The sequence below is a fragment of the Hyla sarda genome, chromosome 4 (assembly GCF_029499605.1).
Source record: "Hyla sarda isolate aHylSar1 chromosome 4, aHylSar1.hap1, whole genome shotgun sequence".
Lineage (NCBI taxonomy): Eukaryota > Metazoa > Chordata > Amphibia > Anura > Hylidae > Hyla > Hyla sarda.
Window position 1 is genome coordinate 385,192,857 of NC_079192.1, and position 26,170 is coordinate 385,219,026.

At 44.1% G+C, this 26,170-nt stretch overlaps 1 protein-coding gene across 3 annotated transcripts in view; it reads left to right on the forward strand.

Annotated features, from left to right (window-relative positions):
* The window catches only part of RNASE1 (ribonuclease A family member 1, pancreatic), a 145,385-nt gene that overhangs the window by 91,295 nt on the left and 27,920 nt on the right, over positions 1-26,170 (forward strand). Inside the window, exons 2-4 of one of the 3 annotated variants that reach the window (XR_008843159.1) lie at positions 18,710-18,790; positions 18,891-18,994; positions 22,511-24,201. The gene's annotated coding sequence lies outside the window, so the exon portion shown is untranslated. Of the gene's footprint in view, positions 1-18,709; positions 18,791-18,890; positions 18,995-22,510 lie in introns of those variants that run through there. The other 2 variants (XR_008843160.1, XR_008843161.1) reach the window with 2 other exon arrangements.

Below are 26,170 nucleotides of genomic sequence, written 5' to 3' on the forward strand. Positions count from 1 at the left end.
TTTAAAGGGGGAAAATGGGCTTTTGTTTAAAAGATGTCTGAAGTCATAGGGCCACACTAGTAGAGCCTTTCCATGCCATGGGCATTATTAAAGCTAATTTATAATTAATTTGTGTGCATAAATAGAAGCCATAATCTGCCGAATGTTTTGCTTGGTTAAGCATGTTTCACTGGCTTTGGTATAAAAAATTTAATGAATGTGCATATTGGGTCCTGGTTTGGATTTATGCTTTAACCGTTTTGCCGCCTAAGGCTCTAGAGGACCCTGTTGACAGAAGCATATTTGTATATTTAACAGCTGGAATAATGCATGGTTTGCAGTAGGGAAGTAGTGTGAGGTGAGGTCAGTGGATGCTCTTTTGCTGCCTGAAAATAAGGAGAATAATTTTTATGTAAGTAGCATATGTTTTTTTTTTAAATAATAATAATAATAATAATAATAATATTATTAATATGAATAATAATAATTATAGTAATAGTAACTGGAGATATTTTGATAAAATTTGGTAGACATGTTACGTATATATCAACTAAAAATATAGGATAGTTAAATTAACCTTAACCCACCTCCATTTGCAAGAGTCAGGGTTTTTAGCTAAAGTCCTATGCAAGTCTATAGCATTTCCAGTGTCTTACTCTACAAGTTCTGCTTCTCCTGGTGTGTCAGTCCAGCTTGCAAGCCATACCCCTCTGCAAAGCCACGCCTCTTCTATTTTAGGCCTACAATCTCTTCACCACAGCCCTGCCTCCAGGGGCGTAGGTAGCCCCACAAATCTGGGGTTGGGGGGGGTGGGGGATAGCATTGTAACTGGGTGTGGCTTTGAAAAAATGCAGAACCATAAAAGGGAGGGACTAAAAGGGGCAGGGTCACTCAATTTTGCATGACAGTACAGGCTCCTCATCACAGGTACCTTCAGGGAGCAGTGAATTCAAGGGATAGGCATCTGTCAGGGCTGTGGGAGGTAGGCTGTGTGTGTGAGGTCAGGACGAGGGGTTAGTGTAGGCACCATTGACACCTTGAGGAAACATGGTGTACATGTATGCCGTGTTAGCAGTCTGAATGTATGAAGTGCGCTTACAAGCTTAGCTCTCTTCATTTATTGCTAATGCATGCAATGATAAAAGTGTAAACAAAAATAAACATATTTGGTATCGCCGCATGTGGAAATGACAGAACTATTAAATTATAACATTAATGAAACTGCATGGTAAATGGTGTAAACATAAAAAAAAAACTAAGTCCATAATTGCTGATTTCTGCTCTCTTCATATACCAGAAAAAAAGTTTATTAAAAGTGATCAAAAAGTCCCATCAAAACAAAAATGATACCAATAAAAACTACAGACCACGGAGCAAAAAACTAAGTCCCATAAGTAAAAGTCTTATAGAAGAGGACAATTTGAAGCATTAAAACCAGTTTACAAGGAGGAATAAAATCACCGTACATATTATCACCATACTATTACTGACCAAATCCTGAATACTAAGACCAATATTACCAATAATATTAGTATACAAGGAACAAATTATACCAGCACACAAAGACTGGATAATACCACCATACTAAGTAAAAACCACTATGTACAGATACCAAATAATACTAGAATATAAACAATAACAGGACCAAATAATACTGCATCATCAGGAACACACTTTACATCACACAGTTACTGACTAATCCCTCATACTGTTACTGAATAAAACCACTGTATACAGACCTGTATCTCCCTGTACAGTGACCATAAATAAGTAAATACCAGCTGTACACAGGATTTGTATACAGAAAAGCAGTAGAAGACAGCACTAGATAAATCCATTGTGCCTGCAGTCATCCAGATAGAACAGATAAATGATAGCTCTTTTGCACATATCCAGAGTTTTCCATTTCTGGTGCTGTGGTCTTCGTGGTATCCGTATACCAAACATGCAACAAAGTCCAAGACCGCAGCACCAGAAATGGAAAACTCCGGATATGTGCAAAAGAGCCATCATTTATCTGTTCCTCAAAAAAAGCTTTTGGGGAACCAGTAAAATGCAACTCTTTTGCACATATCCAGAGTTTTCAATTTTTGGTGCTGTGGTCTTGGACTTTGTTGCACGACCTATATACCATATAAGTGATTGTATCCAGGACCATATAAAGGTAGATAACAGCTGTACACAGGATCTGTATACCATATACTGTAAGTGATTATAGTTACATCTAGGGACTCACAGGTATGGTCATTTCTGATCAGCGATGTCCTCTTTCCTTTTCTTCTGCATCTGGATCAGACTGACATGGCAACTTCTTCCAGCCAAAAACCATCGCTTTAGCACCTGCAGGAAAAACATGTTAGACTCTGCATTGTTCCAGTGCAATGCCCTCCCATTATTAGGATAGTAGGTCCCCCATTAAGTAGGCCTATCCCCCACTGTAGACCTCCCCCAGTAGGTAAATACATCAGAAAGTTGGTAGGTTGTTAGCTAGGTAGATAGGCAGGTAAGTAGATAGCTAGGTATGTTCAAAGTTGTGTTGGTTGTTAGCTAGATAGGTAGGTAAGTGGATAGCTACAGATTCCTGTGAGAAATTATATTTCTCACAGGAATCAACACTCAGCTTTCCTTCTAGGAAAGCTGAGTTATGATTCCTGTGAGAAATATAATTGCAGCCATATTTTTTTTTTACCCAGCCTTCCTAGACTTCCAAACAGCAAAGTTTGCCTAAATATGTGGTAACACATAATGAAATTGCAGAAATATAATTGCAGCCAAATTTTCTTTATCCAGCTTTTCTAGACTTCAGAACAGCAAAGTTTGCCTATATATGTGATAACAACATACACTCCCCCTGTATGAAGTGTTGGATGTGTTACCACATATTTAGGCAAACTTTGCTGTTCCGAAGTGTAGGAAAGCTGGGTGAATAAAATATGTCTGTAATTATATTTCTCACAGGAATCATCACTCAGCTTTCCTAGTAGGTTACACCCCCCCTTTCCCATAGGTATATGCAGAGTTCCCCCCCCTCTTCCCCCATAGGTTTATGCAGAGTTCCCCCCTTCCCCCCTCTTCCCCATAGGTATATGCAGTTACCCCCCTCCCCCCTCTTCCCCATAGGTATATGCAGAGTTACACACACCCTCTTACCCATAGGTATATGCAGAGTTAAAAAATTTAAAGAAATGATGCTCGCCTGATGTCCCACACAGTGAACTCCTCAGCAGCAGGGGCCCCCGTCTTCTCCCCTCCACAGTACAGGCGCAGGTGAGTGACATCATAGGCACCTGTACTGCGTGCAGCGTGGGGGCGGAGGTCACGTCTCCTCTGTGTAAGCTGCAAATGTGGCTTAGACAGAGGGGACGCCTTCTCCTGTACTGAATCCCACACTGAATCCCTAGGGGAACCATCCCCCCCCCGGTTCCTACGCCCCTGTCTGCCTCACCTGAGAATGGGATATGAGTATGAGGTCGGGATATGAGGACAGTATATGAGGTTGGAATATGAGGTCGGATATGAGGATGGGATATGAGCAGGGGTCAAGTCCTGGGGGAAAAAGTGTGGGAACTCACCCAAGATTTCCACTCAAGGGCTTGTCCTACAGGACTCTGGTTAATGGGAACAGTGTTCCTGCTGTGGAAAAGTGCAGAACTTGAGCCCTGGATATGAGAATGGCATATGAGGATGGGGTATGAGGATGGGATATGAGGTTGGGGTATGAGGACGGGATATGATGAGGGGCTATGAGTTTGGGATATGAGTTTGACCTATGAGGATGGGATATGAGGACAGGATATGAGGTTGAGATATAAGCACGGGATATAACGATGGCATATGAAGATGGCATGTGAGGACAAGATATGAGGACGGGATATGAGGACAAGCAACGCCGGGTACGTAAATAGTAATAACAATAATAAAGTCTATTTTTCACAGTTACAATTTGTCTTCCAAAAACTCTTTTATTATGTAAAACAGCTTTATTTGGACAATCCCTGTTTACAGTGCAAATCCCCTGAAATCAAATGATTTGGGCTTCAACTGGTTCAGCTGCTATAGACGTGGGAGCTGAAATATAAAAGGTATGCATTGGAACTGCGGACACAAAATAGGAATCTTATATTAACATATTAGAAAGCTTTTGTTTTTTTTTCAGAAGTGTTGCGGCAATGAAAAATGGTATACCCTTTAAAGACTATTCACCCGTTGGCCAAATAAACATAAAAAGGGGCCCCTTGCTGCTGGCCCTGCCTCCTTTTCCAGCACTCTCTGGGGGTCCATATGTTTTGGCAGTATGGGGCTAAGGACCATTAAAGGGCAGTGTTTTCCAAACAGTGTGTCTACAGCTGTTGCAAAACTACAACTTCTAGCATGCCCAGACAGCCTTCAACTGTCCGGGCATGCTGGGAGTTGTGGTTTTACAACAGCTGGAGGCTCACTGTTTGAAGAACACTGTTAGGTAATGTTCACACAGCATAATTTACTGCCTTTAATGGGATTCCATTGTTCTATTCAGCAGTCCCATTCCCATTCTGCTGACTACATTCTGCCAAATTTAAAGACCAGTCTTTAATAATTTTGCAGACTTTTGCAGTGGAATCCCATTGAAGTTAAAGGGACTTTGAATTTCGGCAGAATACTGTTTGCTGAGGGCACCGTTTTCTGCTGAAATTATGCTGCAATTCCGCCGCAATCCTGAAATTGTGCAGAATTGTCTGAAATGAGCCTTAAATGTTTTATCCAGGATCAAAAAACAGTGTCACACCTGTCCTCAGGTTGTTTGTGGTATGACAATTTGGCTATATTCATTTCAATGGAACTGAGCTGCAATACCGCGCCCAACCTGAGAACAAGAATGGTGCTGTTTTTGCAATAGCTCGGCTATGTTTTTCTAATTCTACATAATGCCTTGTGGCTTTATTACAGCCATTCAATGAAACATACAGTACAACCTTGGCTCTAAGCATCAAACAAAGAAAACTTTAAGGGGTACTCCGCCCCTAGACGTCTTATCCCCTATCCAAAGGATAGGGGATGAGATGTATGACCACGGGAGACCCGCCGCTGATGACCCCCAAAATCTCTCAGCTGCACCCGGCCTTCATTGAGGGGGCCTGACTGTGGCGTCACGAGCCTCCGCCGCGCATCACCAGTCATTCGGCACGGAGCGAAGTTTGCTCTGTGCACCGGATGTCTGGGGTGCCACAGCCAAGATTGCGGGGGTTCCCAGCAGAGGGAACCCCGCGATCAGACATCTTATCCCCTATCGTTTGGATAGGGAATAAGATGTCTAGGGACGGAATACCCCTTTAATGATGTAGTTACGTTTACGTTTTCAAACAAAAAAAAAACTAATGAAACTGGCAATGAAACATAACAAATATTCAAGGGCAAGATCTACATATATAGTGTAAAGTTCTAATAAATATATCAAATAATAACAGAGAAGAGGAGAGAACCGCAGCCAGATGAAAAGGCGAGAGCTAAATTGAGACAGAGAGAGGAAAAGATAAGGGGAGCGGAAGAAGGAGCACATTAATAGTAATGCAGGAGCTTGGGATATTAATTGAAAGTGAGTGCTGTTTTATTCACTTTGTACTAAATACAAAGATGTGCAAAAATACATTTTTTTCTAAACTATGCAAAATAATAACATATCGCTGCTTTGCTGTAGGGGAAATAAAAAGAACAGCTGAATTTATATTAAAATGTGTTGCAGCAAGGAGAAGGGAGGGCGCGAAATATTATTCACACAAGCCGTTCCCTAGTTACATGTCTAACCATCTGGGTTAATACAGAGCAATGTGTAGTTAATGGAATCATTGCGAGAAAAAAAAACCAAAAATGAATCCCATATGATAGAATAAACCTAATCCGTCTTCCTGGCCAGGGAAGTGAACAGATGAATGATAAAACCTCTGGTCTGGTAGGGTCTCCAAGGTTGGACAGCCTAAAGATACAATAGGTTACCACTGGCAAAGAAGGGGGGAACTATAGACCAAAGAGAGACCAACAAAAATGGAGTCCCTAACTGGGTCTCCATAATGGTGCGGGATTTTACCATTTAGAACAGAAGGGTAACCCATGGCCCACAGTCTTGGAAGAATTCTCCACCCCTTTGATGCAGACTATGTGGCTTCTATGGAGCCCAATGGAGAGATGAGGCCCACCGTTGCTTTATTTTATCTCTTTGCTAATTGGTGAAAGGACCTTTACAGAACTGCCCCTCCCTAGAGGAACTGTATAATGATCTAAACAGGTTGTGAAAAATTCACTCAAGGGTCAGAAATGTATAAGTAATAGACCATAACTATAGTAGAGGCGCAAGATGCCCACTCTTCAAAGAAACTGCCTTAGACTGGCTGACATCTCCTCACATTGTAGATCCACCTTTGCTTTTAGCACATGTAATGGCAGATTTTGGCATAGTAAATTAGCAAAAATAGTCCTACTATTATACTATGTTCCCGTTAGAGTTGCAATAGCTGTACATTTGTGGCTGTAGAGCAGTATTTGCCAAGTCCAGTCCTTAAAGTGTACCCGTCAGATCCAACAAAAAACTATTTTTTTTAATATATCACTCAGTACCTAATCCTTACCATGTACATCTAATTTTTATGTGTCTAGCACCTTTATTTATTATTTTTTATTACACTTTTACAGGTCTGCAGGTCTCCGCCCCCTCCCTCAATATGCTGTCTGCTCACATCTCCCCTGGCATTAGCAAAACTACAACCCCCAGCTTGTCCTCACTGACAGTAGCGGGACACAAGCTGACAGTGGGAGGATTTTTCCTGCACTCACAGCTGTCAATCAAGGAAGTGTGTCCATGACATAGGTGATGATGCATGGACACAGCAGGACTAGTATGTGTCCAAGCAGACAGGGGGGACAGTTGTTTGACTGGCTTTTTCAGCATGAAAAACTGAAAATTTTCTAATGAAAGCAATTGCAAAACCTATTGGTTATACATGCTTTACAACATATCAAAAGTTTTTGTGTCTGACAGTGCCCATTTAAGTACCCCCACCAGGTCACGTTTTTAGGATTTCCTAAGTCTTTCACATCTCATATATTTATGGTCAGTTCATAAGGCATAACAACAAGTGTTCTCTATATGGGATATCCTGAAATCCTGACCTGTTGGGGGTACTTGAGAACAGCGCTTGGGAAACACTGCTTTTTAAGGTATGCTCTTGCAATCCATTATGGTGCTGGATTGTAGCATTTAGAATTGAAGGGTCACCCATAACCCACACTCTGGAGACAATTCTTCACCCCTTTTGAGGCAGACTATGAGGCTTCTATGGAGCCCCAATGAAGAGAGGAGGTCCACTCCTGCTTTGTTCCATTCCCTTTGTAACTGGGTGGAAGCATTTTTACAGGACTCCCCCCTCCAGAGGAACTGTTTTATCCTCAAACCTGGTTGTGGAAAAATCACCCAAGGGTCAGAAAAGAATGTGGAAGGGTCCATAGCATAGAAGTGCAAGATGCGAACTCTACAGAGAAACTGATTTTAACTTGCTGAAATCTTCTTATGTTATAGACCCACCTTTGCTCTAAGCCCTTAGTACATAAAATAATTATTTGCATTGGTCCGGTGACTGTACATTTGTGGCAACATACAGTGGTCCATTAACTTACAATGGCTTCAGGTTACAATATATTAAACCATTGTAACTTGAACCCATACTGAACATAAAATGCTACAGACAGTCAATATCTGTGAAATGTGCCAATGGCTGGAAGAACTGACCAATCAGAATGGGCATTCCACAGGTAAAATCCCTGTTTTACTGAAGTGTATGCACCGAATTCTTGTCTGGTAGCACCCCCCCTACAGTACAGGGAAGTACTTCATATTCTGTGCTACTCTTTACCTGTGCCAGGGTTAGCTGCTCCTTTGGACACCAGGTAAGGGCGGCTTCATTTTGTAGTAGTGTTTGTTGTAGTGTACTGTGGGGTGCAGCGACAGACAGTAAATAGTTTGTCACACCAGAAGTGTAACTCACCACACTTCAAGGTGAAGCGGTTCTCCTGGACCAGGCGCTGGGCAGTAAAGACATCAGATGCAAGTTTACATAAAACCACTAAAGACTTAAAGACTTAAAAAAATTGTTGGCAGATGTTATAACCAAAGCAATAGTCTTTCAACAGAAGGGCAGAACAGAGGGTGGCAGAGGTAGTTTATGGTGAAATGGCTGTGCACGCTGTGACTTGTATCATACTTCAATTTCTTACAATTTGACTCTACTGGACTTAGTTACTTGAGACCTTGGACTTTAGACTTTCAGAGACAACGGACACTAACTTGCGACCCACTGCAATGCATCCACGGAATTAGCTTACCCCCAGGCCTGGACGTAGACTTGTGACCCGGAACTGCCTGAGTGTTACGCCGAGCGCTCCGGGTCCCTGCTCCTCCCCGGAGCGCTCGCGGCGTTCTCCTCTTTGCAGCGCCCCGGTCAGACCCGCTAACCGGGAGCGCTGCACTGACACTGCCGGCAGGGATGCGATTCGCATAGTGGGACGCTCCCGCTCGCGGATCGCATCCCAATCTACTCACCTGTCCCGGTCCCCGGCTGTCACGTCATGGCGCGCGCGGCTCCGCTCTCTAGGGCGCGCGCGCACCAGCTCCCTAAGATTTAAAGGGCCAGTGCACCGCTAATTGGTGCCTGGCCCAATCAGTGTAATTAGCTCACCTGCTCCAGGCCTATATTACCTAACTTCCCCTTCCCCGCATTGCCGAATCTTGTTGCCTTGTGCCTAGTGAAAGCGTTCCTGTGATTGCCTTACCAGTGTTTCCAGACCTTCTGCCGTTACCCTTGACTATGAACTTTGCCACCTGCCTTGACCTTCTGCTACGTCTGGCCTCGCCTCTGTCTAGTCCTCCTGTCCCACGCCACTCTCAGCAGTCAGCGAGGTTGAGCCGTTACCGGTGGATACGATCTGGTTGCTACCGCCGCAGCAAGACCATCCCGCTTTGCGGCGGGCTCTGGTGAATACCAGTAGCAACTTAGAACCGGTCCACCGGTACGGTCCACGCCAATCCCTCGCTGACACAGAGGATCCACCTCCAGCCTGCCGAATCCTAACACTGAGGCTTTCTACTCTGGTTCCTCTCTGGTTGTGCAACAGGGCCCCTGATGTCACTTTTGCTACTTCTCCCCTCAAATTAGAACTTGGCCTGTTCAGCAGAACACCTGTAGGTAGTGTTGTTGCTCATGTCTATAAAGAAGAGATGCACTCATCACGTCTCATAAAGAATCTTCATTTATTGCAGTGCAAAACACAAGACTGTTGCAGCCAGCGATGGGCAGGGCCGGCGTTAGGGGGGGCAACCCAGGCAATTGCCTAGGGCCCCCATGCCCCAGGGGGCCCCCTGCCGGCTGCTCAGTGGGGGGGCAACTGTTTTAAAGTGTCCGCAGCCCCGGCTGCTTGTTAAAGATAAGCAACCCGGCCGCGGTCACTTTAAAACGGCGGGTTTGCGGGCTGTGTGAATAATATGACGAGTGATGTGTCCTGCCAGATCCTCTATGCGGCGTCAGGGACGTCACTCCTCATTTCCTACAGCACCGGTGTAGTGAAAAAAACGGTGTCATGAAGTGTTCTGTGTCTGGCTGCAGGAAATGAGGAGTGACGTCCCTGATGCAGCATAGAGGACCCGGCAGGAGACGTCACTCGTCATATTATCTCCAAAGCCCACAAGACCCGCCACATTACCTGAGCCTGCGGGGCGTGGCCAGGTAAGGAATTGTGAAAAATAGAACAAGTAGGGGGGGGGGGGGAAGAAGGGAACTATACTGCCAACCTAATGTGGGGGAACATACTGCCAACCTAATGGAGGGGGGGGGGGAACTGCAATCTAGTGTGGGGGGAACATACTGCTAACCTAATGGGGGGGGACTGCAACCTAATGTGGGGGAACATGCTGCCAACCTAATGGCGGTGGAACTGCAACCTAATGTGGGGGAACATACTGCCTACCTAATGGGAGGGGGGACTGCAACCTAATTTTGGGGAACTATACTGCCAGCCTAATGTGGGGGAACATACTGCACCTAATGTGGGGAAACTATACTGCCTACCTAATGTGGGGGAACATACTGCCAACCTAATGGGGGGGGGTTCTGCAACCTAACGTGGGGGAACATACGGCCTACCTAATGGGGGGGGACTGCAACCTAATGTGGGGGAACATACTGCCTACCTAATGTGGGGGAACATACTGCACCTAATGTGGGGAAACTATACTGCACCTAATGTGGGGGAACATACTGCACCTAATGTGGGGAAACTATACTGCCTACCTAATGGGGGGAACATACTGCCAACCTAATGGGAGAGAACTGCCTACCTAATGTGGGGGAACATACTGCCTACCTAATGTGGGGGAACACATTGCCAACCTAATGTAGGGGAACATACTGCCAATCTAATGTGGAGGATCTTTACTGCCAACCTAATATGGGGGGAACTATACTGACAACCTAATGTGGGGGAACTATACTGCCTATCTAATGTGGGGAGAACTATACTGCCAACCTAATGTGGGGGGAACTATACTGCCAACCTAATGTGGGGAACTTTACTGCCAACCTAATGTGGGGGAACTATACAAAAATATAAAATTGTACTATTCTGATCCCTATAACTCTTATTTTTCTGTATATGGGGATGTATGAGGTCATTTTTGGCGCTGTGATTTGTAGTTTTTATCGGTACCAATTTTGTTTTGATGGGACTTTTCAATAGCTTTTTTAGATATTTTTTATGGTATTTGAAGTGACCAAAAATGTTCAAATCTGGTTAGTGCACTATTATGACTTTTGGGGCCCCTCTTTTGATTTTGCCTAGGGCCACGCTAAGCCTAAAACCGGCCCTGGCGATGGGAGTTAGTGCAGGATGCTGTGGACGTCTAAAGGTGCGACAGCTGTTTCACCTACGCATGCGGGCTTCATCAGACCACTGGTGGTCTGACGAAGCCTGCATGTACGGGTGAAACAGCTGTCACACCTTTAGACGTCCACAGCATCCTGCACTAACTCCCATCACTGATTGCAACGGTCTTGTGTTTTGCGCTGCAATAAACGAAGATTCTCTACGAGACTTCTGGAGTGCTCTCTCTCCTCTAGACTTGAACTACTGTCTCCATTAAAGGTATGGGAAAGGGTACAGCAGAGATGCTTCTCTCTGCTCTGACAGGACTCGACTCAACACTGAATTATCTAGAAAAACTTTTCCCTGTCTAGCCAGAGGTGAGGGATGACCCTAATTGGCCACAGCTGCTCACATGACTCCTCTGCAGGTCTCTCTTAAAGGTACAACAGCCCTACTAATTACACAATATTGGTACAAATACAAAAATAACATAAATCATTGAACAATCAATAAAGTAGCACAAAACATCATCCCTATAAATGTGGGCTGGAACCAGGGGCGGATCCAGATCATAGTCTCGGGAGGGGCGTTATCAGAGTATCGTGCAGTGGTCGACACACCCCCTCCCATAGACTTGCAATGAGGGGATGTAGCGTGATGTCACAAGGGGCGTGGCTGTGATGCCACAACCCCCGCAGCCCGCACCCAAAATGTTCCGAACGCTGGGGCAGTGGAGTACCCCTTTAAGTACGCAGCATAGTTTCCCCACACTAGGTAGGCAGCATAGGTCCCCCACACTAGGTAGGCAGCATAGTTCTCCCCACATTAGGTTGTCAGCATAGTTCCCCCCACATTAGGTTGTCAGCATAGTTCCCCCACATTAGGTTGGCAGTATAGTTCCCCCCACATTAGGCTGGCAGTATTGTTCCCCCATATTGGGTTGTCAGCATAATTCCCCCCACATTAGGTAGGCAGCATAGTTCCCCCACATTAGGTTGTCAGCATAGTTCTCCCCACATTAGGTTGTCAGCATAGTTCCCCCCACATTAGATTGTCAGCATAGTTCCCCCACATTAGGTTGGCAGTATAGTTCCCCCCACATTAGGCTGGCAGTATTGTTCCCCCCACATTAGGTTGTCAGCATAGTTCCTCCCACATTAGGTTGTCAGCATAGTTCCCCCACATTAGGTTGTCAGCATAGTTCCCCTACATTAGGTTGTCAGCATAGTTCCACCACATTAGTGTGATGACTGGTTCTACCAGAACCCACAGGGTTAATGATTTCTAGCCCTGTTGTTTGATTTGGTTGCTGGGATGACGCCTCTGTGCTCCTGGGTTTGGTTAAGCTTGCTGAGCCAATTAGAGTCCTCCTGGTTGCAGCTCAGCCATATATAAGGAGGCCCTTTTCAGTCATTCTCTGCTTGTGATTGTTCTTAGTAACTTACCTAGCTATCTCTTTGCTCATTCTGTATATTCTGGTTTTGTGACTTTTGGCTTGGCTTTTGACTTCCCTTTGATACTCTGTTACTGTACTATGTGCTCTCCAGGTATAGACTCGGCCCTCTGACCACGTATTCTTGTGTGTATTCTTGTAGGTTTATTTTCTGTTAGTCGTGTACCTCCGGCCTTTCCTGACCTTTTGTCAGTTTTGTAGTTTATTGTTTTGACTTTTTGACTGTCCCTCGCTTATTTAGGAAGGGACTGTAACCGTGGTTATGGACCTGTCGTCTAGGGCAGGTATGTAAGTAGGAAGGGACAGGAGAGGGGGCGAGAATAGTGTGCACTCCTTCCCTGCCCAGACGTGAAAATTAGATTGTCAGCATAGTTCCCCCCCCACATTAGGTTGTCAGCATAGTTCCCACCACATTAGGTTGGCAGTATAGTTGGCAGTATAGTATAGGCAATATAGTATAGTATAGTAATATAGCTGGAGGCTGTATGTCTGTGTACTGCCCCACTTCAGTGCTCCGACCCCCGCTCCTCCGGTCAGGGGTCATGATCTACTGCTATGGCCTAGAGACCGTAACAGTAGGTCCCGGGACCGGAGGAGCGGTGGTCGGAGCAGCGAAAATGATGTGCCGCTGGTAACTTACCATGCGAGCGTCCTCCTCCTAGCTGCTCTGCTCCACTCTGCCGTCATTGACGTCCCTGTGTGCGCTACCTCCTGGCGACCCCTGCGTTTTTAAAGTTAGGACGGGGCCGCAGAAAGATAACCGGGACATCCTTGTGTTCCGAAAAATCTTTCGGGACACAGGCATGTCCTGAATGTGACGGGATAAGATGTCTGATCACGGGAGTTCCACCGCTGGGTGTGGCATCGGAGGCTCTTGACATCACATCCACGCCCCTGCCACGTCAGCACCACATAGCTAGTCATCAGGCGCGGAGCGAAGTTTGCTCTGTGCACTGGATGACTGCGGTGCCCTGCAATCAGACATCTTATTTTCTATCCTTTAAATAGGGGATAAGATGTCTAGGGGCATAGTACCCCCTTAAGCTTTGCTGACCAACTTGACTTTAGAGGTTGAACTAATCTTTGGCAAGAGGACCAACTGGATGTGAACCAGGCTATTGTTTTTTTTTTTACTTTCAGGTTTTTTCTTTTCTTCAAAAACTGATGCGCTATCCTGGGACCGGACCTTGTGGACAGACCATCAGAACAACCGCATACAATTGTTTACTGGAACACAAATCATGCTTAACCACAAGAGACAGGCGATGAGTTTTCCCCAGGATATCATACACCACAAAAACAACTAATTTTAGGTAGATTAGTAATATAGAACACCACAGAGGATAAAGACTAATAATTCATTATAGAGAATGGAAATGTATAACTAATTATTCAGGTAAAAACTATTTGCTCCTACTGTATTTATGTTCATTTATAAGATGATATTTATCATACATGCGTTGTGCTACTTTTTAACTCCTTTTTGCAGAGTAAATACTCTATTTCTCTGTGATAAGTATTGAATGAGATCTTTGGCAATTTGGTTTCTGGGTCCCATATATACCATGATGACTTAGGGCAATGATCCTAAAACTGTGGCCCTCTACATGTTGAAAAACGACAACTCCCAACATGCCCGGACAGCCTTTGGCTGTCCGGGCATGTTGGGAGTTGTCGTTTTGCAACATGTGAAGGACCACAGTTTGGACATACTGCTCATGCATTGCCTTTGCAAAATGTATTTTCTGTACAATGGAAAGGTAGAATTGCTGACATATTAAGCCCTTCTCCAATAGTTTTCCAGCTCCAACCCCATTGCCTGGGATAGTAGGCGGAACCAATTCTTTAGTTAGTAGATCAGTAGAGTTCTGGCTTGACCAGAGTAGTGAGAGCACACATGTCCTGCAGCTCCTGTCCCCACATGAGGAGACTGCAACAGTGAGCCTCAGGTAGGCCACAAACAAATAGGCCACAATTCCTAGTCAAATCTTCATACGAGATCCAAGTAATTCTTTCAAGTGTGTCCTGCTGTAGATTTGTAAATTACCATATATACTCGAGGGTTTTTCAGCACCATTTTTTGTGCTGAAAATGCCCCCCTTGGCTTATACTCGAGTGAAAAAACAATAAAATATACCATTGGGGGGTAGTTGGCTGGGCCGTCCATCTTTGCTGCAGGGACCATCCGACTAGTGACGCTGCATTGATGCCGCGGCACAGGGACATCTGTGCGCGGCAGATCAGGGGTGTCCCTGCACACGGACGTCCCAGCGGGGCAGCATCAATGCAGCGTCACTAGTCTTTGGCCAGCCCGGAGCAGAGAAGAGGGCCTCCCAGTGAAGATGGATGGCCCAGACCGGTTCACCCTCCCCACCGGAATGCGGACGGTCCCTGCAGCTACTAAGCAGCAGGACCGAGAGAACTGGGGAGGTGAGTAGACAACGAGGGGGACCTATATGATAACGGAGGGGGCGGTCTGGATGATGACAGGGGGCATATAGACTGGGGGGGGATGATGACGGGGGGGTTGAAAGGGAGTGATGATGACTGGGGTCTGGATGATGACGGGGGTTGACAGGGGATGATGATGACAGGGGGGTCTGGATGATGACAGGGGGGATGATGTATCCCCCCCCCCCAGGCTTATACTCGAGTCAATAAGTTTTCCCAGGTTTTGGGGGTGAAAGTAGGGGCCTCGGCTTATATTCGGGTTGGCTAATACTCGAGTATATACGGTACTTCTATTAAAAAATCTTCCAGTACTTTTTAGGGGCTGTATACTACAGAGGAAATGCTTTTATTTTTGGATTTCTCTTCTGTCACGACCATAGTGCTCTCTGCTAACCTCTGCTGTCCATTTTAGGAACTCTTTAGAGTAGCATATGTTTGCTATGGGGATTTTCTCCCGCTCTGGACAGTTCCTTAACCCCTTAACGACAATGGGCGTAAATGTACGTTGTTACGCCGAGCACTCCGGGTCCCCGCTCCTCCCCGGAGCGCTCGCAACATCCTCGCTACTGCAGCGCCCCGGTCAGATCTACTGACCGGGTGCGCTGCGATACCGCCCCCAGCCGGGATGCGATTCGCGATGCGGGTGGCGCCCGCTCGCGATGCGCACCCCGGCTCCCGTACCTGACTCGCTCTCCGTCGGTCCTGTCCCGGCGTGCGCGGCCCCGCTCCCTAGGGCGCGCGCGCGCCGGGTCTCTGCGATTTAAAGGGCCACTGCGCCACTGATTGGCGCAGTTGGACTAATTAGTGTGTTCACCTGTGCACTCCCTATGTATACCTCACTTCCCCTGCACTCCCTCGCCGGATCTTGTTGCCATTGTGCCAGTGAAAGCGTTTCCTTGTGTGTTCCTAGCCTGTGTTCCAGACCTCCTGCCGTTGCCCCTGACTACGATCCTTGCTGCCTGCCCCGACCTTCTGCTACGTCCGACCTTGCTCTTGTCTACTCCCTTGTACCGCGCCTATCTTCAGCAGTCAGAGAGGTTGAGCCGTTGCAAGTGGATACGACCTGGTTACTACCGCCGCTGCAAGACCATCCCGCTTTGCGGCGGGCTCTGGTGAATACCAGTAGTAACTTAGAACCGGTCCACTAGCACGGTCCACGCCAATCCCTCTCTGGCACAGAGGATCCACCTCCTGCCAGCCGAATCGTGACATACGTCATGGTGACGTGGTACTTAACGCACCATGACGTACATTTACGCGCCGACATGATCGCGAGCACCAGAGCGGTGCTCGCGTCATGCCCGGCAGCTCCCGGCTGCTATTAACCCCTCCATTAACCCCTCCGATGTCGTGATCAACACAGATCACGACATCTGCGGCATTGCGGTACTTTGCACGGATGATCGGATCGCCCGCAGCGCTGCCGCGGGAATCCGATCATCCAGCATGGTGGCCGGAGGTCCCCTCACCTTGCTTCGGATGTCTCCCAGGGTCTTCTGCTCTGGTCTGAGATTGAGCAGACCAGAGCAGAAGATGACCGATAATACTGAGCAGTGCTGTGTCCTATACATAGCACTGCACAGTATTAGCAATCAACTGATTGCAGTGAATAGTCCCCTATGGGGACATAAAAGTGTAAAAAAAAAAAAGTTAAAAATTGTAAAATAAAAAAGTAAAAAAAGTGAAAATCCCCTCCCCCAATAAAAAAGTAAAACATCTGTTTTTCCCATTTTACCCCCCAAAAAACGTAAAAAAATAATTAATACACATATTTGGTATCGCTGCGTGCATAAAAGTCTGAACTATTAAAATATATTGTTTTGCTTTTTTGTCACATTTTATTCCAAAAAATATGTATTAAATATTAATAAAAAGTAAAACCTAAACAAAAGTGATACTGATAAAAACTACAGATCATGGTGCAAAAAATGAGCTCACATATCACTTCATATACGGAAAAATGAGAAAGTTATTGGTAGTCAAAATAGGGCAATTTCAAACATACTAATTTTGTTAAAATGGTTTGAGATTTTTTTTTAAGCGGTACAATTATAGAAAAGAATATAATCATGGGTATCGTTTTAATGGTATTGACCCACAGAATAAAGAAAACATGTCATTTTTACCGGAAAGTGTACAGCGTGAAAACAAAACCTTCCAAAATTTGCTAAATTGCGGTTTTCTTTTCAATTTTCCCTCATAAATAATATTTGTTTGCTTGCGCCGTATATTTTATGGTGAAATAAGTGATGTAATTACATTGGTAACGCAAAAAACAAGCCCTCCTACGGGTCTGTGGATGGAAATATGAGAGAGTTATGATTTTTAGAAGGCGAGGAGGAAAAAACGAAAATGCTAAAATAAAATTGGTCTGGTCCTTAAGGCCAAAAAGGGCCTGGTCCTTAAGGGGTTAAATGGACAGCAGAGGTCAGCAGAGAGCACTGTGGTCGTGACAGAAGAGAAATCCAAAAAGAAAAGCATTTCCTCTGTAGTATACAGCTCCTAAAAAGTACTGGATGGATTAAGATTTTTTTAATAGAAGTAATTTACAAATCTGTTTAACTTTCTGGCACCAGTTGATTTAAAAAAAAAGTTTCCCACAGGTGTACCCCTTTAACTCTGGAAATGCTGCTGCACCCCTGGAGGACTCTCATGGTTCCCCAGGGTGTCACAGCACCCAGATTGGAAATAACTGTAATAGACCATAGAGATGATCACAATAGATCCCTGGCCCAGCCAGATGATATAATATCGAAACTTTTATAACTCTATATGTTTTATGAATACATTGCAATTTCTCCTTTCATCAGAAACAGTCTACAACACAGACTTTGCTATTTGCTTGACTCCGATTTTGGGTCCCCTACAGGTAGACATTTTTTTTTCTACAACTTCAGATGAGGTTTTGCTTGTTTTATAGACTTTATTTTAAATGTATGTGTGTAAAGCTGATTTGGGGAAAGTTATAATGGGATAGATATCGTTGTACATGTTCCTATATAGTATTAAATGCTCCTGGAGGAATCAGGCTGTCATAAATTCTGCCAGCTGCTTATGTCAGCACATGTAAAAATGCTGAATAACAAGACAGATAGCCAGCTTTAACTTTATGTAGAATCAAGAAGCGTACGATAAATTCTATATACCTAAAGGATCCATCTCCTTAATTGAGTAGTAGCTTCTATTTAAAATACTGTATGCGTGCTTCTTAAAGGGCTTATGTGGTTTCAGCTATATAAGGCTTCGTATCATAATATCTCCAAAACAGTAATACAGTGGTCTGTCAAAGGTATCTATAAACATTAGTTCATGAAAATGGATAATTTTCCAAAGTATCCCCAAAAAATGTTTGTTGGGTAAAATTTAGGAACCAATAATTGTTTTAGCTGAACAATGACAGAAGGTTAAGGCTACGTTCACAACTCAAAATTTCTGTGCGGAACTCCGCATTGGAATTCTGCACGGAGATTCCGAAACAGCAGAGTCCCCTTGAATTTGGTGAAATTTGCCCTAAAACCCCTATCCAAGAGGAAGCTTGGCAAAACCCACTGATTTTGGTGGTACATATGACTCCCAACACATGTATGGGAGGACTCCATCCTGACTCACCTCAATTCCTTCTTTTCTAGGACTAAAGCCACCATCAGAGTCTGTCAGTGTCACTAATTTTAGTTAGCCGGCCCATCTTGTGCTTACATGGGCTAAAGGGTCTCATGAATATTCGTTAGGTGGGCAGGCATAAAGGAACAGAGGGGATGGAGGCAGGGAAGCTGGATATGCCAGGTTCCTCCTCTATTGTGCGAAAGCAGCTATTTTCAGATTAGCAATGATGGTTAATACAACGGTATCTGTGGAACAGGGCCGCAGATCTGGGTTAGTGATATTTCATTGTAATTTGGTTCACCAACACTATAACCTTGTGTATTGCTTTTTTTTTTATTGCAGGTAGCCTGGGCATATTTAATAAAAATGCTTTTTGCCGAACAACCACTTTAAGCAAGGGTGATTCTGCATTAAAAGGAAGGGGTATGTGCATGGGAGTGTGCATATTTTCTTTTACTGTGAAGTGGGTGAGGTGTAGAATTAGATGTTATTTACTGTCTTATCTCTCTTATTCTTTCTCTAGTAAGTGGTACACAAGGTCGTCCAGGACAAAGCAGTGGCGAAACGCGTCGGAAGGTGAGGTGGGGAAGCCGGGACATACTATTCTTTGGACACCAGTGTTATTGGGTATTTCATTGCCCTATCTTTGTTTACATTTACCTCTATTTTCCAATATGTAGCATGAATATTTATTATGATGACCACCATGCACTTTACCTGTATATGTGATGCTATTTGTATATGGGTGGCTATATATGTGATGCTGCTATTATGGCCTCATGCATGACTATTATGTCTATTAGTACAGATGTGTGCCTTATTTTTGTCCATAGATCAGGGGTCTCAAACTGGTGGCCCTCCAGATGTTGCAAAACTTCAACTCCCAGCATGCCTGGACGTGCACAGACAGCCATTTGCTGCAGCTAACGGCTGTCGGCAATACTGGGAGTTGAAGTTTCGCAACATCTGGAGGACAACCAGTTTGAGACCCCTCTCCTGGATTAATTTAAGCTCCCAGTGGTACAGTAGTGTAATTTACATGGGTTGTATAGGCACTTGCCATATAGACTCAATTTGCACTATTGTATTTATATGAGCTTATAACATATCAATTATTATATACTTTATATGAATTTCTGCCCCCTCCCCATCGCTTTTAATCATGTCTTTTGTGTAAATGTTTTTATGCGTTACTTTTTGTGTTAGTCAGTACATTGGATATGCACTGGAGAGGACACAAGTCAGGCTGGATTCCCATGACTTTTTCCCCCATACGGGAGCGCATACGGCAGGGGAGAGCTAAAAACTTGCGCTCCCGATGCCTTTCTATGCGCTCCCGTATGTAATTCATTTCAATGAGCCGACCGCAGTGAAACGTTCAGTACGGTCGGTTATTTTTTTCCCCATATGCGCTTTTACAACCGGACCTAAAACCGTGGTTGACTACGGTTTTAGGTGCTGGGATAAAGCGCATACGGGACAAAAATGAGCCGACCGTACCGAACGTTTCACTGCGGTCGGCTCATTGAAATGAATTACATACGGGAGCGCATAGAAAGGCATACTAAGCCAGTTACTTACACACATTCTTCCCCAACCCAAACATTCTCATTTTATGTACCAACCTTTAAAGGGGTACTCCGCCCCTGGCATCTTATCCCCTATCCAAAGGATAGGGGATAAGATGTTAGATCACCGCGGTCCCGCTGCTGGGGACCCGGGGATCGCCGCTGCGGCACCCCGCCATCATTACTGCGCAGAGCGAGTTCGCTCTGTGAGTAATGACGGGCGATACTGGGGCCGGAGCAGCGTGACATCATGGCTCTGCCCCTCATGACATCACGGTTTGTCCCCTTAATGCAAGTCTATGGCAGGGGGCGTGACGACCGCCACGTCCCCTCCCATAGACTTGTAATGACGGGGGCAGGCCGTGACGTCACGAGGGGCGGAGCCGTGACGTAACGATGCTCCGGCCCCTGTATTGCCCGTCATTACGTGCAGAGCGATCTCGCTCTGCGCAGTAATGATAGCGGGGTGCTGCAGCAGCGATCCCCGGGGGCCCCAGCAGCAGGACCCCGGCGATCTGACATCTTATCCCCTATCCTTTGGATAGGGGATAAGATGTCTGCGGGCGGAGTACCCCTTTAACGTGGCACCATATCAAATGCTTTAGAGAAATCAAGATGTATTAACATTATAAAAAAACAACTCCTGTATCCGCTTGTTCCATAGTTTATACAATAGACATATGTGAACTAACAATAAACAATATAGAAATGAATGGATGTAACAAAATATTTCCCACTGCATTACCCCAAAATTAATGTTTAGAAATCAAATCTGCCAGTCTTTGCCTCTACGCACATGACAATTCCATAAATCCATGTTCAGTTCTTTAAAGTCCATACTGTTCCTGATGAAAATGACACTGCTCAAAAAAAATAAAGGGAACACTAAGATAACACATCTTAGATCTGAATGAATGAACTCATCGTATGAAATACATTCGTCTTTACATAGTTGAATGTGCTGACAACAAAATCACACAAACATTATCAATAAAAATCTAATTTATCAACCCATGGAGGTCTGGATATGGAGTCACACTCAAAATCAAAGTGGAAAACCCCACTACAGGCTGATCCAACTTTGATGTAATGTCCTTAAAACAAGTCAAAATGAGGCTCAGTAGTGTGTGTGGCCTCCACGTGCCCGTATGACCTCCCTATAATGCCTGGGCATGCTCCTGATGAGGTGGCGGATAGTCTCCTGAGGGATGTCCTCCTAGACCTGGACTAAAGCATCCACCAACTCCTGGACGGTCTGTGGTGCTAAGTGGTGTTGGTTGATGGAGTGAGACATGATGTCCCAGAACGGCTCAATCGGATTCAGGTCTGGGGAACGGGAGGGCCAGTCCATAGCATCAATGCCTTCCTCTTGCAGGAACTGCTGACACACTCCAGCCACATGAGGTCTAGCATTGTCTTGCATAAGAAGGAACCCAAGGGTCAACCGCACCAGCATTTGGTCTCACAAGGGGTCTGAGGATCTCAATCCGGTACCTAATGGCAGTCAGGTTACCTCTGGCAAGCACATGGATGTGCGGCCCCCCCAAAGAAATGCCACTCCACACCATTACTGACCTACCGCCAAATCGGTCATGCTGGAAGATGTTGCAGGCAGCAGAATATTCTCCCCTGTGTCTCCAGACTCTGTCAGGTCTGTCACATGTGCTCAGTGTGAACCTGCTTTCATCTGTGAATAGCACAGGGCGCCAGTGGCAAATTTGCCAATCTTGGTGTTCTCTGGCAAATGCGAAACGTCCTACATGGTGTTGGGCTTTAAGCACAACCCCACCTGTGGATGTCAGGCCCTCATACCACTCTAATGGAGTCTGTTTCTGACCATTTGAATGGACACATGCACATTTGTGGCCTGCTGGAGGTCATTTTGCTGGGCTCTTGGCAGTGTTCCTCCTGCTCCTCCTTGCACAAAAGTGGAGGTAGCAGTCCTGCTGCTGGGTTGTTGCTCTCTTACGGCCTCCTCCACATCTCCTGATGTACTGGCCTGTCTCCTGGTAGTGTCTCCATGCTCTGGACACTACGCTGACAAACACAGCAAACCTTGCCACAGCTCACATTGATGTACCCTCCTGGATGAGCTGCACTACCTGAGCCACTTGTGTGGGTTGTACACTCCATCTCATGCTACCACTAGAGTGAAAGCACCGCCAGCATTCAAAAGTGACCAAAACATGAGTCAGGAAGCATAGGAACTGAGAAGTGGCCTGTAGTCACAACCTGCAGAACTACTCCTTCATTGGGGATGTCTTGCTAATTGCCCATAATTTCCACCTATTGTCTGTTCCATTTGCACAACAGCATGTGAAGTTGATTGTCAATCAGTGTCGCTTCCTGAGTGGACAGTTTGATTTCACAGAAGTGTGATTGACTTGGAGTTACATTGTGTTGTTTAAGTGTTGCCTTTATTTTTTTGAGCAGTGTATATAATTCAATATAATCTTTGTACAGCAAAATTAAAATAGTATGTCCATATAGGATTTCTTATTACACAGTATATATACCCTGATCTTCTCTCTATTTTTCTTTCTTCTTGCCTATTTTTCATGGTCTGTACTAAAAGTAACAAACTTACCTTGTCTGGGTCCAGTGCCACTTCGGGTCTCCTTCAGACACCACTGGCAGGATTCCAATCGGTCCTGCTCGGCTCAGGACTGCTCATCACTGTGCGGCTTGCCATACTTTTTAGAAGCAGGAAGCGTCAGGTCAATCAACTGTTTTCACACCTCCCGGCAGCTGGAGAATTAAATGGATGTCTTCTATGCATTGATGCCCAAGATTGTGGGTCCATCCTATCAACAGTTTTCCTGTTTCTCATATCTATTTCCTGTATGGCTGATCTGAACTGTTGTGATCTGACCTTTGCCTGTTTCCTGAATACTCTTTTGCCTGCTGATTTTGTGCTATGCTGCCCTCCTGGTTTGACCCTTGCTTGCTTGAATTCTTGTCCTGTTTTTCTGTTATGCTCCCCTCTTGGTTTAGACTTTCTGGCTTGTCCATGGTGAACCTGCTAATTTGGTACCTTATGCCCATGTGTTGCTGACCTGGCCTGATTGAGTTCCCTGACAGTGGTTGGGGCGAATTAAAGGGGTTATCCAGGAATATAAAAACAGAGCTAATTTCTTTCAAGAATGGCTCCCTTTCTGTCTCCAGGTTGGGTGTGGTTCTGCAGCTCAGTTCCATTGAAGTGAATGGAGCCAAGTTGTAATACTACACACAACCTAGGGACAGATGTTAGCTCTGTTTTTCTATTCCTGGATAACCTTTTTAAAGTCTGGACTGCTCTTTACCTTACATAATACTAATAATTTAAAATCTGTTGAGAGTTCATGGAGATACAAGCAAAATACCATAGTAAACTTTTATCTTATCAATTGTTACCATTTAAACTTCTAGTTCTAATGTACATGTTGTATAGCCTGACCTTGTACTCCCTTGTCTTAAAGTTTCTACCATAGTGTTCATACTCTTCTTTGTACTTATTTTATTTAGCACTTAAAAGACTATCAGATTGCAAAGTTTTGTTCATAGTTGCATAGTTACTACTGTTGAAAAAAGACACATGTCCATCAAGTTCATCCAAGGAGGTGAAGGGAAGGGTTATATGTGAATGAAGGGGGAAGGGATTCTATTTTTCTGCATAAGCATTCATGTTTTTTTTTACTTTAAAAAGTAGCTAACCCTGTTTTGAATCCCTCATCTGTCCCTGTTATGACCAGTTCCTGAGGTATAGTATCAGAAAAAGAGTCCTTTAAAAAAAAAAAAAAAAAAAAATTATAAATATTTTTTTTAGTTATCTCACACAAATAATTACATAAAAACAGGAAGGAGATATCCAATGCAAGTGGGGAAGAAAAAAATAGGTGACACACTGTTCTGGAAAAATGGCTCCCAGAAGAAGGACGTAGTAGGGGTGGACGTCACCTGGCCACGCTATTATTTGCTCTGTTACATGTGGGTATTGCTCCAGTGTGCACTTTGGTATTTTTGTACCTTTGTACCTTTTGTATACACTGTTGGATGTGTATCACACCCTTATACATTGCTGCTATATTGCTGCTATACTATTTCTTGTACTGTATATTTATACATCATACATGGTGTGCATTGTTTTGCATGCATTACCCACCACATATACTACATGTATTATTTAGTATATGGCATTTTGCCATTATAGCACTCCTATTCCCCTTTGCCAGGAGACTCCTTGTCAGAAGTCATTCCTTTGTGTCATGTATGTATTTTAATATTGTGTTTTAGTAATAAAGAAATTTTTGTCATTATTCTAGTCTGCCACAGTTTTCTTTTCTTTAGATATTCACAATATATAGTATGCAAAGGGTTATAGTGCCTATTACAGTAACAATTGCATGGAGAACATGCTATCTTAACAGCATATGTAATGATAAAAGTACAAATCAGCATACTAAGGCTTTTTTACACAGGCTCCAGGACACAGAGGGATACCACCCCAACGTGGTGTTTTGGGACCAAACCTTTGTTCCTGAGGTAGACTGTGATATGGACTTTATCAGTGACATAGTAAATATATAACCCCTGTACAAATTTGTTATATATATATATATATATATATATACATCAAGTGGCCTTTTAATTAATTTATTCCATACATGTTTTAGGAGGCTTTAAACCGCAGCTTTCTACAACGCTAAAACTCCAATTTCCATCTTCAGTTCAAGAACTGTAGGCTTCTATTATCATTATTATTTTTACTAAGCTTTTCAGAGCCTGCACTTCCCTACATCTTATTTTGTGGGTCTTCAAAAATGTCCAAAACTATTAAACTAAAAGAATTTTAAATGGAACCAACCATCAGGGGTCTTGAATTTAAGACATTCTGGCAACTTTTAACATCAAAGAAGCATTTCATTACCAGCACCCCCACAAATCTTTCTATGAAATTTAGCCCTCTGGAATTTATATTTATACCTACTTTTTTATGAAACAAATAAAAAATAAAAGCTTCTTTAACTCCCCCACAAGGGTCTTTGAACTTGAGACCCTCTGCTAATGCTCAACACCATAAGAGTGCGTTCACACTGAGTAAATCAAGAGGAATTCATGCTGAAATAATTATATGCGGAAAAAAGAATTTTCTATTCGCAATTTGTGCAGAATTTGCGTGGAATTGGGGGAGAAAGAAGGGGGGTTTCAGCCATTTCTGCACGAATTCCGTGCGAAAACGATGTCGGGCGGAATTTTTTTTTACCATTGACTTCTATTGATTCCTGCTAGCGGATTCCACTTGAAGAATGAACATGCTCTTTCTTCAAGCGGAAAGGAATTCATCGTTGGAATTCCGCTAGCAGAATTTCCGATGTGTGAACAGGACAGCAGAAAAAACATTAAAGTCAATGGGCAGAGAAGATGTGCATTAATTTCGAGCGGAAAATTCAAGAGGAATTTCTCGAGTAAATTCCTCTTGAATTACTCAGTGTGAACGCTAGTGTTGCTCGCGAATATTCGCAATCCGAATTTTATTCTCAAATATCGCATATTCGCGAATTCGCGAATATTCGCGAATATAGCACTATATATTCGTAATGACGAATATTCGTTTTTTTGTTGTTATTTTTTTGAAATTTTTTTTTTCACAGTACACATCACAGTGATTATCCCTCTCTGCTTCCAGCTTGTGCAGTGTAAATAAGGCTCTAATACTACTGTGCAAATTTCCGCACATGCGAAGATTTGCATATGCTAATTTTCGAATATGCAAATTTTGTTTATGCTAATTTTCGCATATGTTAATTTTCGCATTCGCGAATTTTCGCTTATGCGAAAATAAAACGTGAATATTACGACTATGCGAATATCCGCGAATATATGACGAATATTCATCCATATATTCGCGAATATTCGCGAATTCGAATATGGCCTATGCCGCTCAACACTAGTGAACGCACCCTAAGGCATTTTCTTATTAGTAGCAACACAGACCGTTCTATGGAAGTTGGCCTTCTGTAACTTATAATTATACCCATTTCCATAAAAAATAAATAAAAAATAGGAGCTTTCTAACTTAATTTATAAGGTTCAACGCACTTTATGATATTATAAGTGGAGGAATGTGTGTCCCCTCCCCCTTCTCTTATTTTCTCCCCTTTTTCTGCATTGTGTTGTCCTTAAGGGAAAAAAAAAACTGTTTTACTGTATTCAAACAATATGTTAAACCAATGTTTTCTCATGGTAATGTTTTCTA